We start from the raw sequence: 13461 nt of genomic DNA on the forward strand, positions 1-13461 counted from the left end.
GATCCTTCGTATCCAATTTGTCAGTACGGCCGATAATGCAAAACCAACAAATGCGTTTGCTTTCCGCACTTTATATCTGGTAAGACACACAACAAATTATTTTTTGTATGTATGAGACCTGTCAAAGACACATTTCTGTCATCCTCTGGTGTCAGATGAATACAATTTCTATCCGAATCTATTCTATTCTAAATTTTTCACATTGGGCGCAAAAAAACAATGACAAAAGCAGCTTCAGGACTTCTTGACATGTCAAACTCTGTAAATATTCCCTCTGTACAAGCTAATTATTTCATTTCATGTTTGACATTTGAAAAGTGGACAATGGTTAAAGGAAACATTCTGATAGTGTGCTTGAACTTTCATGAAAGAAGAACCAATGCAGACATGAAGTGTCATGATCTTGGCATCGAAAAATAGCAGAGCTGAAAGTTGAACACCGACAACTTTAAGAAGAGCTTGGTAGACTTCACACAAAAAATGTGCATCTCGCATCCCAGCTGAAAGGAGTTGGCAGCTTAGAAGATCACCTCAAGTGACCGAGAGCTGCAATTTTATACTGGGTTAGCACGTCGAGCGCGAGACGTGTGGTTGTGTGTTGCCAACAGGTAATGACACCAAATCACATCTTTCTGTGCAGTCACATGAAGTTGAAACTTGGGAGTCCAGCTGTGTTTGGTTATACTGATTGGACTTGATTAGGAAAGCCACACCCCTGTCCACATAAGACCTTACAGCTCACAGTTGAGAATGGGAATCATGAGGTCAAAGGAACTGCCTGAAGAGCGCAGAGACAGAATTGTGGCATGGCACCGATCTGGCCAAGGTTACAAAAAAAATTCTGCCGCACTTAAGGTTCCTAATAGCACAGTGGCCTCCATAATCCTTAAATGGAAGACGTTTGGGACGACCGGAACCCTTCCTAGAGCTGGCCGTCCGGCCAAACTGAGCAATCGGGGGAGAAGAGCCTTGGTGAGAGAGGTCAAGAAGAACCCAAAGATCACTGTGGCTGAGCTCCAGAGATGCAGTTGGGAGATGAGAGAAAGTTCTAGAAAGTCAACCATCACTGCAGCCCTCCCTCCACCAGTCGGGGCTTTATGGCCGAGTGGCCCGACGGACGCCTCACCTCAGTGCAAGACACAAATCTGCAAACATGTCAACAATTCCCTTTTTTTGTACATGCATGTGGGAAAAATGAACTTAAATGATTTTAGCAAATGGCTGCAATATAAAAAAAGAGTGAAAAATTTAAGGGGGTCTGAATACTTTCCGGACCCATTGTATACACACACACATATATATGTTTTGTTATATGACATATAAATATAAAAATATAAAGAATTAATATGTATAAATAACAACAATAAAAACGGAGAACAAAGCAGGTTAAAACAACAATGTTGGCCATAAACAAGCTAGACTGCACATATACGGGAGTAGCGTGAGCTCGAGTTGTACAGCAGTCCTAAGTTTTCGTGTCGAAATACGTCATTTGACTTGTGCAATGCGTGAATGTAGCATGCTAGCTTGCTTCTGCTGTTGAGCGGAAGTTGGCTCATCATCTTTCATTTGGGTTTGGATTGGCTCCCCCTGGCGGCGGCCAGCGGAGACGTCAGCAGCCTTCGCAGGACACCGGCGACGCCTCGCATGCTGGCATGCTGTTGTGCCATGGCGACCGGCACAACAAACACACAGACACACACACACACACACACACTTTGCTAATATAGATCATGTGTCGCATGCCGGCGTCATCCTTGCCTAAACCCTTGAAACACACACACACACGCACTGGTCCCAGAAAAGCTGGCGAATGTGTGAATAGTTTGTTAAATGAAATCAAAACAGAACGAGGCCTGCTATGATAATCATTTTCATCGCTTGGCAACTCGATGAAGGTGCGAGGAGAAAACTAAACAAACAGGTTCTATTTGAGGCTGCGCAGTCGAGAGGGCCCGGGTCCGAATTTGGGCTCAGGAGTTGGCGTGCTTGACCCGTGGTTTCCCAAATCCTGCTAGCATGTTAGCTGTACTGAAGGCCAACAATTGCTCCTTAGGTCTGATTGTGAGTTGCGTCTTCGTGTATGCGGTAGAACCTCACGTTACAAATGTATTTTGTTTCGTGTCCCCGTTCTCAAACCGAGGTAATGTTTCCTATTGATTTGAATGAAAAAGCAATTATTCTGTTCCAGCCGCAGAATAACTTTATATTTACATAATTTTGACCATTGTGTGTTAAAAAAAAAAAAAAGGTGTATTATAGAAATAAGTAGCACGTTTGCTAGCAAAATCACTGTGCAGTGTCTTATAACCTTTTCAAGTACTGCAATGTATATGTTCACCACGGGTACGGCTAGCCCTAAATGGCCGCCACCTCCCGCAATGCAATGCAGCGTTTGTGTTGCATTGTGGGAGGTGGTGGCCATTTTAGGCAACAAACAAAGACACCTGAGCCATGAAGGCAATCAAGTTGATCCAGCGTGAGAAAAAGTTCTGCGCCATCCTCGGCCATTCCAAGACTGTTCGTGGATTAAAAATGAGTGTAAAACCCCAGGTCATTTTTCTTTCAAAAATTGTAGTTGTCTGTATCCAGTAAATACATAACTGGTATCAAAAACAGTCAGCGGGCCCATTTAATTGCACACACTGAGTACTTTTACAGTTAAACATTCAGCAGATCGACACTTTTCAGCATTTCATTTGACCTTATTTTGAGCGATCACACTTCCACAGTATGACTTTACTATCGGTTCATGTCGGTTCATTTGAACACCCCCAAACCCTAAAAAAAAAATAATTAAAAATAACAATGAAAGGCTGAGAAGCACTCAATCAAGCATCGTGGCATCAGGCTAATAACAGAGACAATACAAGGCAGTGGCACTAAGATAATAATTTATAATTCCTCTTATGTCCACGATTTCAAGTCCGTCCTTCTCAAAATGGAATAACAATACACTACAATCATTAAGAACAAAGCTGTGTCAGGTTTTGAGCTTACTCTCTCAATGCTGACGAAAAAATAAAAAATACTTATCCCATTATTCCCCAACAATGAACCGCCAGCTCTTCCACAGAGACTCCACAGGGGGGCGCCAGTTCCCCATACAAACGCTAATGATAACGTCATGCCAAATAGCCAATAAAAAGCACCCAACGTGTCCCCCCCCCCCCTCTTTCTTTCTGTTTTTTTTGGGGCGCCCTGTGCAATTGCACACTTGGCACGCACCAAATATCGCCACTGTTCGTCGATGAACATCTGCGCTGGAGATAATGGCGGAATGGAGAAATGGAGAATTAATAGCAGTAGCGGCCAGTAGACACTAGGGGGAGACTGTTGCACCCCTGTCACAGTTGCATGCTTGGAAATAAGTCATTGAGTTTCAAAATAGGAAAAGGGGAAATTTAGCAAAGCTTTTAGTAAACGATGACCAAATAGGTGAGCTGAACTTGAAACTGTTTGCTTTCAAATACTTTCCCCCCAAAAACAATCGAATGTCTTCGACATGAGCCCGTTTACGTCATTTTTTCTTTTGCGCTTGTTAGCCACCACTATGGATAAACATGGCTACTTTGAACAACTTTAAACAAAATGGTTAGTTTAGACTACTTTATATTGTTAGCTAGTTTATACTACTTTACACACTGTTAGGAAGTTCATACTATCTTATACACAGCTAGTTTACGTTACTTTATACGCTATTAGCTAGTTGATGCTACTTTATATAGTTAAGCATCTTATGTTACTTTAAACAGTTAGCTAGTTTATGTTACTTGACAGTTATCTGCTTTATACTACTTTAGACAGTTTATACTACGTCATACATTTAAGGAATTCATCCTTTTACACTTTGCTAGTTTATGTTACTTTTCAGAAAGTTAGCCAGTTTATACTGCTTCATAAAATTATTATTATTATTATTGTTTTTTTTTTCTACAAAGTTGGCAATCTTCAGCAACTTTATTAGCTATCTTTGGATTATTTTGTCCTTGCACACAATTAGCCCTAACCCTTTCTACTGCTTAGTACTTCATACACAGCAATTTCGACTACTTTTAAGTCAATGAGTACTTATTATACAGTCAGCTCATGTTTGGACTTAGTGTAAGAAATGCTGTACGACGTGACGTCATATTGTTTGTAAATGTACTGTAGTACAATGATTCTCAAAATGTTTTTATGAGTACCACTAGTGGTATGCAAAAGAATCATTGAATTAAATACAAGTTGCAACATTTAAAAATGAAATACCGTTAAACATACTAGAATAAAGCCTGTCAATATGTATACAGCCTGTTTAATGTAAAAAAAAAAAAAAAAAAATCGAGTACCGTACAATTTTTACTACGGCTGGGCGAGCACCGATACCAGGTATTTTTATCGGGCCGATATCGGCCTTATTTCAAGGTATCGGGTACTTGTGAAGGCTGCTGATGCCAGCCACCGATACTTAAGGCAAGAAAAAAATAAAATCCAATATTGACTAAGTCCTCCTGCCCAGTAGTTGGCGCTACAGTGCGGCGGTTTGACACTCCAGCGACTCATGATGTGTTTCAGAAAGAGAAAAGTCTTTGGTCACAATTATCTGTCATTGTATTCATTGAAGTTTTGTGGCTCAAAAGTACTAGTGGTATCAGGTACTTGGTATCGGTATCAGTGACTACTCAAGAGGGAATTCTTGTACTGGTGTTGCTATGAAAAACAAGTGTAATAATATAATAATATCCCCATTTTTTACTTTTGAAGTACAGTTCAGTTGTATTTGACTTTTAAGTACAGTACAATACATTTGCATTCAATCTTTAAGAGCTGCTTATTTTTACGTGAATTACGACTTATTTAACTTGTATGTTCGAAACATTTTAATGTAATCATTATTTTAGTACTTTTTTCCTTTTCATATATTTTAGTACAGTGTTCATGTTCAAAGGGTGGATAGTATTAGAATAATTAATGCAGGTATACTGTTTAGGAATGAAACCTCTGCCTTCTACATTACTGTATTTTAAATGTTAGTCATTACGATGGTACGTGGAAAACAAAGTATTTATTTATGTATTTATTTTTTGAGGTTAGAAGTTTGAGAAGCAGGACCAAGGCGTAACCTCGCGAGATTTGGTCTCTCTCTCTCTCTCTCTCTCTCTCTCTCTCTCTCTCTCTCTCTCTGTGTCTCTGTTTGAGGGGGCAATCAAGCGTGCCGGGTGGACGTGGGCGTTCCCGTCGAGTGTGGCTGGCGGCCCATTGAGAGCACAGCACACGCGGGGACCTCAAAACAACTTACCTTGCACTCCTCTTTTCTTCCCTTCTTTCTTTTTCCTCTCTTTCCTTCGTATTTGTTCGTTGCACGAGAGCAACAGCTGGGTCGCGCGCCGAGGACGACTTCTTTTTCATTTTTGTATTATTTTTTGTGCAGACACTCGTTCTTCTTCCTCCTCACCGTCGTCTGGTCGGCGGCTGGATGTAAAGACTGCGAGACGCACGCACGCACGCACGCGCGGCGCCGCGATGTGAAGACGACGACGACGACGACGTGCAGACTTTTGCTTTGACAGCCACTTGACTTGACACGTGAGTAGCACTTTCTTTGTGGAAAGGTGAACTTTTGCTGAGTTTATGTGTGGCAAGCTTTTTTTTCCTTCTTCTTATTTTTTGCGATTGCAAGTCAGCATTTTGTTCCCCTGCTGGGGCACTTTGGCCCCTGGGGACCTGCACGCGTTTCCTGTGTTCCTATGCAACCTGCCTGCACTCTTTCCATTCATTAAAGTCCTCTCCGTGCAAACGAATTATGACAAGATTCATTTTTAGCATCATTCTTTACGTGACATTTATATTTCCATTCATTAGGAAGCTCTTCATGCAACTGGATTCTTGCAATAATTCTAATAACAATAATTGTTCTTTACATAACATGACTCTTTCCATTCGTTAACCTCTCCGCTCATGCAACACAATTATAATAACAATAATAATAATATGAATTATTATTCTTTTCATGACATTACTGCGCCCAGTCGTCCAACCGGGCTCGGACAATAATAATTGTTATTGTTATGGTCCTTATTTACATTAGATTACTCTTTCCGTTTATTGCTCCTGCAATATCGTTATTAAAATAATAATAATAATGATGAGGGTAATTGTTTACATGACTTTACTTTTTCCCTCTTCATGGAAGCTGCAAGATGATTACAATTCAAATTATTGTTATTATTGTTATTTAGGTGAGACTACACGTTCCGTTTATTAACATCCCTCCTCCTGCAGCCCAATAATAATAATAATAATAATAATAATAGTAATAATTGTAATTAAAATGTTTCACAACTCAGTGGTGAACATTGAGTCGAAAGTCTAATTTGACTGATGAGGCATGTGCGTATGTATGCGAGACATTTGCCCGTTGAATGTTGACCTTCCATCTTTTGGCAGCTTAAAAACAAAGTGTTACGTCTCACGACCTTTACGCAAATGCAATGAACTCTGACCTCAAAGTGTCCTTTGACCTTTGGCCTGCTCGAGTGCCTCGGCAGAGGTCACGTCAGCCCCTCGCCAATTGCTGATGGCGAGCGTGTCGGCGTCATGCCGGCGGGTGCAGCGGGGAAGAGGAGGGACATGTGAAGGAGGTTCACTGTAGGAAGGAAGGACGCAAGGAAGGAAGGAAGGAAGGAAGGAAGTGTGGAATTTTGTCACGTTTGGCTGATTGGAGATGAAAATGTGATGAAAATGTCACGTCACCGTGATGGCACCGACATTACATTCCAGACGCACCCGCCAGAGAGACCATGCGGTATAAAAAACAAGTTTTAATAGCTTAAGCTTTATAATAAGCTTTAAACACACTTCAACTTCTTCAAGTGTTGCCGAGGCAAAGCGTGCTTGCTTCACGTGAGTGATTTTTCGCTGCCGTTGAAGTTTAGGTTCAAACTGTCACAGAAAACAAAACAGAATGAAAGATTGTACATTTAAAGAGCAAAATGTTCAGCCAAACCAAACCAGTCGTGCTCATAAGTTTACACACCATGGCACAATTTGTAAGACGTGTAGCAGGAGTGAACAGGTCAAACACACTTAGTTTATTTTGAAGACAGTTCAAATTCAACTAGAAGGCATTTCAGACCAACGCAATTATGAAGCAAAACATCGCAATCAAGAAAATAACGAGATGGTCCACGTTCCGTCAGTAGTCCTATTTTTCACAAATTCGGCCAGGATGTGCACAGTTTGGAGAACTACTATCATTTCGTCTAACGACAGTTCGCTGAGTCCGAAACGCCACAGACAGGCTAGGGGACCTTAGCATAGATGCTATGGTAACTGTAAAGCTTCCAACAACCGTTACTTTACACACATGGAGCAGCAACACGTACACAAAATCCAACAATACTCACAAGTAAATATTCTCTCTGCGATGTGGGCACTACTACTATTACTGGAGCTTAGTAGGGGACCTTCGCTGCCCTTCTTCTTGCTGTTAGTTACGCTGCATGTCTTCCAGTAGAGCTCAGCGCTGCCAGACATGTTATGGCACAAAGTGGTACTACACAGAAGGCGCAATACTCTAAATTTAGACTCAAACGATCAAAAAACAACATCATGAAAACGATGAATTGCAATATCACTTCGGATTATCAGTCTGAATGCGAATCATCTTGATTAAAAAGAAGTTTAAAACAGGAAAAGGAATTTGTCACCGCTAGTTGGAGTCACTTGCGTAATATAGCAAAAAGACAACAGCAGTGGTTCGTACGTCTGCCTCTCAGTTTTGAGGTTCTGCGTTTGAGTCTGTGTGGAGTTAAATTTCCCATAGTTATAAACGAAGTGCAACAATGAATGAATGAATTGTTGAACTATTTTGATCATCAGTGAATCGTTCAGAGACCTTGTTTAACTGCACCTTGTCCAAGTCCTCGGCGCTTCAGCCTCTCAAGAGGAACTATTCTCGGATTTCTGTGGTCCTCCATGAAAGCGGACGGCTTATCTTTGTTGTTTGAATTTTCAAAATAAGACATTTGCAAACATCTGCTTTTACTTTGGAGAACAATGATCAACATTTTGGTGGATTCCTGACGGCTGTGACGGACCAAACAGCACCGGAATCATCATCAAAATATGTTTGTGCATTTTCTGCTCGGTCCATTAGAAATCATGTGTGAGAATAAAGGGATGGTAATTCCAAAAGTTTTTTTTTCCGTCCATTTCCTCGATCACTCAAACAAATAATCGACAGATGAATCCACGGTTAAAATAATCCTTAGTTGCGGCCGTGCAGGAATCGTTTCAAATGCCGGTTGCACATGAACCGGATTAAAGTTGCTAGTTGCTTTTATGAAAAATGGAAAAAGTGGCTCATTAAATATACTGCAGCAACACTGACTGTGCTTTTGCAAACGAGCTCCTCTTTCTTCGCAGCCCCGTCAGCCATCTTTCAACTACGGAAAAAAAAAGATTGAAAAAAATCGTCTGGACACAAAATTGATGCAATTGAATAATCCCCCTATCCTACAGTATGTCTTGGTCTTCATCATCATCATCATCATCATCATCTCTGTTTGCTTTGCTTGATCTTTTTTTTTGGGATGCAATAGGAAATAACAAAAACCTCTGAAAGACGCTAAATAAGCAGCCGTCCATTTTCTGCATCGATTATCGTCGTCGGGTTTTGGGTGAGCTGAGCGAAAAGCGGCATACGCCCCGGACCGGACTGCGCTGCCCGAGGGCTGCTCTCAACGCATCGGCAAGGTTGTCACCGTTTATCTGTAAACCGTTTTATCCCCGATGATGATGATGATGGTTGACATTCCTTCTCTTTATTGACCTTTTTGTAACATCGTGTCGTCATCCGCAGAGGTCGAAAAAAGTAACAAGCCTGTTTGGACAAAATGAAGGGTAGAAAGTACACATATTTGTTTTCAAACGGAGGAAGTAAAAGAAAAAATTCGGTCGCAAATAAATCCTCAAGTAAAGTACAGACATCCTGAAAAGTCGACTCGAGTAGCAAAGTATTTTTACTTGATTACTTCCCACCACTGAGGATGATGATGATGAATGTGAAGGTGGTGGTGTCGGGGGTCAGAGTGCGACCTTGAGTGCCAAAGGTCATTTCCTTGCCTGGCGAAGACGACGTGAACATTGTGCTGCTTGTCAACACAACACGACCGCAACAGGTGGCCACCGCGTGTGTCGCATTGGCGTGCGTGGCTGCTGTTTGTTCAGAGCGGCGGTGGCGGCGGCGGCGGCGGCTGGCCTGACCTTTTCGCCGACATGAGTTGTCGTTTGACGGACGAGGCAGCGCCCCCTGCCTATTTTGTGTGCGCGCGCACACGTTGAAGGTATGAAACCCGAGAGCAGCTGCCGGCGTTGCCTTTACATTTGTCCTCTTTTTGAGCATCGACAATCAAGTTGAGCAGCTGAGCAACATTTAGTGTTGACGTTTCCACGGCAACGTGCTACTCAAAAATATTCTTGCTTTGTGTGTGTTTTTAAGTTTCACACGCGTGATGTGACGACATTGTCAAATCACGTTCACACCGAGCTACGTACAAAGGTCTTAAAGGACACATACAGGATGATTAGCATTAGCATAGCATCTTTTTAGCGTGTGTGTGTGTGCGCGCGTGTGTTTGCATAAGTGTGTGTGTGTTTGTCTGATTTTAGGTAGCTGTGTATTTGTGTGTGTGTATGTTTTTTTTGTTTGTGAGTGTACAGTGTGTGTGTGTCTGTGTGTTGTGTGTGTTTAAATTTGTTCATATACTCGTATGCTTTTTGTCGTCACTCGTAAGACAATTCAGCGGCTGTCTTATTGGTCATGTTGTTGTTTTTTTTCACTACTCCGACATTTCTGCACACTAGTAGGAACTCTTTGGCATACTCGCAGGACAAGTACATGTTACTAGTGAGGTAAAACAGTACATCAATCGACAACTATGTTTTTTGCAAGTACAACTGGTGAAGCAGGAGATGTTAACTAGTAGAATTTTATAACATAAATAGTTGCATGCAGTTATGAACTAATGCACAGTTTTGCCTCCCTGGCAACATGTAGTTGTTCTACTAGTGCGCTGAATTGTTTTACTAGTGAGGATTAAAAGCGTACAAGTATACTGACAGTTTAGCGCACTCGTAGATGATCAAATAAACGCTCCAACGGCTTGCCATACACACACATAACCGCACACACTTACGTGCGCACACGAAGTTGCATTGCGTGTGAAGCTGCGTCAGTTCTCAGCGAATTCTTCTTCTAATCCGACACTTTAATGATGCTGTCGCTCTTCGAAAGTCTCTTAAAAGCCAACTCGTCAACTCGGCGCGCAGACGGCCGTGTCAGCAAAGCTGCTCGGCCTCGCCGCGCTCGCCGTGGGTGCGCGCGCCCGACGGCCGAGCAAAGCGCTAGCAAAGCCTGCTTTGGAAAGTGTCACCTCGCCTCCCGCTTAACCGGCTCGCCGTCATACGGCTTTTTTTCGCTTCGGCCTGACACTTCAAATGTTTCGTAACAGCGTCAACACAACAGGCTAGTTAGCGTCGCGTCGTCTTATTACTTGCAGCCACTAAACGTCACTAACAAACAAAAGTTTCCAATATAGTAATCCCTCACTATACCGCTGTTCATTTACTGCGGATTTTTTTATTTGTATAGGTGAGTGTAGCGCAATTCCTCACCTGCACAACTCTGATACAATCAGCTTTACACGCTAAGTGATTTAAACGTGCCAGCATCGACTTATAGAAGGTCAATTGTGCTAACATTCTTATGCCTGGATCAGACTACCAGACAAAGTTGGTCTTTCATGATTGCACTATGTCAGACTACTGCCAATGTATTGTGTGGGGGAAAAAAGAACGAAATGAGGAAAAACGTGTGGTGGTCGTCACCGTTGCTCGGGAGAGGACGTTCATTCAAGGACTGCTTGAGGTATGTTCACGTACTTTTAATAGGATACGGCTCGCAAGCAGGCAACAAAACATTATGTAGCCTAGCAAGCTAGTGCTAGCACTAACGATTGTACGTAAACACGCCGGCGTTCTGTCGAATCATCCTCTAAAGCTTTGGTAAACATTGGTTTGTGCGCGTGAGTAAATGTTGATAACGGCGACCATCTATGTTGACAATGGCAAGCAAGGGAGGTGATGCCCAATCCACAGCACGCAATCCTATTGGTCGACATGAAGGTGCGCTGTCGGAGAGTTGTCGGTGATATGTCACAGTACACGAAAGATATCCCAAAAAATCAAACATGCTAGACTTTTCATTGTCGTAGGGCCAAATCGTTGGTGGTGGATTATGTCACACTGCAAGAAGTTTTGTTGTTCCCAACAAAATATGTCAGGCTGCGATAGGTACTTGGCTAAAATGCTGTAGCCTGCACTCGGTATTAGCAGATAAAGAAACTTTACTGAGTACCTTACCCTTTTAAAACACAAGCCACAGTCAGAGTTTTATGAAATAAATTCACAAATACCAACCTTAACCCGACAAATAGCTAATGCACACACACTCTACAAGATGGACAGGAACAAATGGAAGTAAAGAGCAATGTTTAGCTTGAGTTTCTACAACTACAGTACTGCTGTTTTAAACATCGCCACAATGAATTCAGCGTTCCCAGCATGCTTTTTGTTGACTACATTGCAGGACCTTCGGTGAGGAACGGTGCAAATGGTTGACCCAGGAAATCGTCTGTTCACACCATGTGGGCATGTTCACGTTGTTCAAGCAGGGCATGCCCGATAGGCGTGTGCTAGTGTCGTGCGTGTTGATGATGACCTCAAGTGCACAAATAAAATACTTGCACTTCTCCAAAGTGCAGTTTTTACAAATTGGCATTAAAATGCATATATGAAACTTATACATGTATTTAATAATGTAATATACCATTAGGCGCGGATTTCATTCACTATCCCTGAGGTAAACGTGGTTTACTGTTTATGTAATAATTCAGCCATCCATTTTCGAAAGCGCTTGTCCTCACGATCGTGTTTGGGTGAGCTGCAGTCTGCCCGTATGACTTTGGGCAAGAGGTAGGGTGCGCCCTGGACTGGGCGCCAGCCAATGGCAGACGACCTCACATCATGTGACCACAAATGTTTAGCATATCTTCATTTGTGTGTGTGTGTGTGATGGTTTATGAGCTGGGGGAGGGGAGGTGGGCGGTGGGGGGGGTCAGGGGTCGTGTTATAAATCACACCCTGTGGAGTCGCCTGCCAATCATCACACAATCATAGCTTTGTGAAACACACACACGCAAACACAGTCATGTACACACACGTTTCTTCTACCTGTTCATCAGCACGCTGTACTTTGGTCCCACGAGTGGCATCGGTTACTATGGCAACAGCAGAAGCAACGCAAGCGCGCGCACACACACGCGCACACTGACCCTCGAAATGGTTTGGGGTCAGCACAAGTCAGGTGTGTTTGATTCGGTGACTTTTTTTTTTCATCGTGTGTATATGTGTGTGTTCTGTATTTGTGAGAGTGTGCGTGCGTTTGTGTGGGTGTGAATGTTTTTTTGTGGAAGTGGTTTTGTGTGTGTACTGTATGTGTGTTGTTGTTTGTGTCCATGTATGAATGTGCGTGTAATTGTGTGTGTGTGTGTATGTATGTAATGTTTGTTCTGCATGTGTGCATGTGTTTGTGTGTTTGTTTGTATAACTGTGTTTGTGTGTGTGTAAGTGCGCATGTGTCTTGTAAATGTATGTGTGTGCGTGTAGTTGTGTTTGTGTGTGTGCGTGTATGTTTGTGTATGTGTTTGTACATGTGTGTGTTTTCTGTATGTTTGAATGCATTTGTGCATGTGGGAGTGTCTATGTAAGTGGTTTTGTGCAGGCGTTTGTGTAGTTGTGTGTGTTGTTTGCAAAGGTGTATATGTTTGTGTGTTGTGTAGGTGTGTGTTTCTGTTACCTACTATCAGCTCCTGCCTAACACCCCGACGCACGCGCGCATCGTCTGTTCAGCTGGAGACGTGTTGTCTGTTTGAGGTCGTGATTTCGCATCGAGGTCATGTGATTTCTCATCGACAAATGCTGAGCACTGGTGCTTCCCGTCCTCGGCCCCTCCCCCACCTGTTTGTCGTTTACGCTGCTGACAATGCGGACCAGAACCGGATCAAAATTTGACTGACGTGACGTGTTCCTTTTGACGCAGCGCGGATCTTTTTTTTTTTTTTTTAATTGTTTTATTTATTTTTTTGGCTTGTCATCAGAGCAGAAAGTGAGCGCAAGAGTAAATAAGGTTAAAGGTTATCATAAAAGTTCACATATATGTACAGATGAGAAATTACATTTGCGGAGATTTAGATTTTGGTGTCATTGCGACGTTGAATGTGACTCGGCTGTCGGGCGGCCGGCCAACGCGTTGAAACGCTTTTGTGGCGCTGATTTATTTTGATGAGGGGCGGCCATGTCAGGCCGGCCGCTTCCCGTCAGGACTCGTCGGCGTCGCCGTCCTTCATCCGCCGTCTT

At 42.6% G+C, this 13461-nt stretch overlaps 1 protein-coding gene across 2 annotated transcripts in view; it reads left to right on the plus strand.

Moving 5' to 3' along the window:
- The first annotated feature begins 3289 nt into the window (after positions 1-3289).
- Positions 3290-13461, plus strand: part of LOC133469889 (sodium channel protein type 4 subunit alpha B-like) — an 82449-nt gene continuing 72277 nt past the window's right edge. Inside the window, exons 1-2 of one of the 2 annotated variants that reach the window (XM_061757457.1) lie at positions 3290-3438; positions 5414-5568. The gene's annotated coding sequence lies outside the window, so the exon portion shown is untranslated. Of the gene's footprint in view, positions 3439-5218; positions 5569-13461 lie in introns of those variants that run through there. The other variant, XM_061757455.1, reaches the window with a different exon arrangement.

This window comes from Phyllopteryx taeniolatus, chromosome 20 (assembly GCF_024500385.1).
Source record: "Phyllopteryx taeniolatus isolate TA_2022b chromosome 20, UOR_Ptae_1.2, whole genome shotgun sequence".
NCBI classification, from domain to species: Eukaryota; Metazoa; Chordata; class Actinopteri; order Syngnathiformes; family Syngnathidae; genus Phyllopteryx; species Phyllopteryx taeniolatus.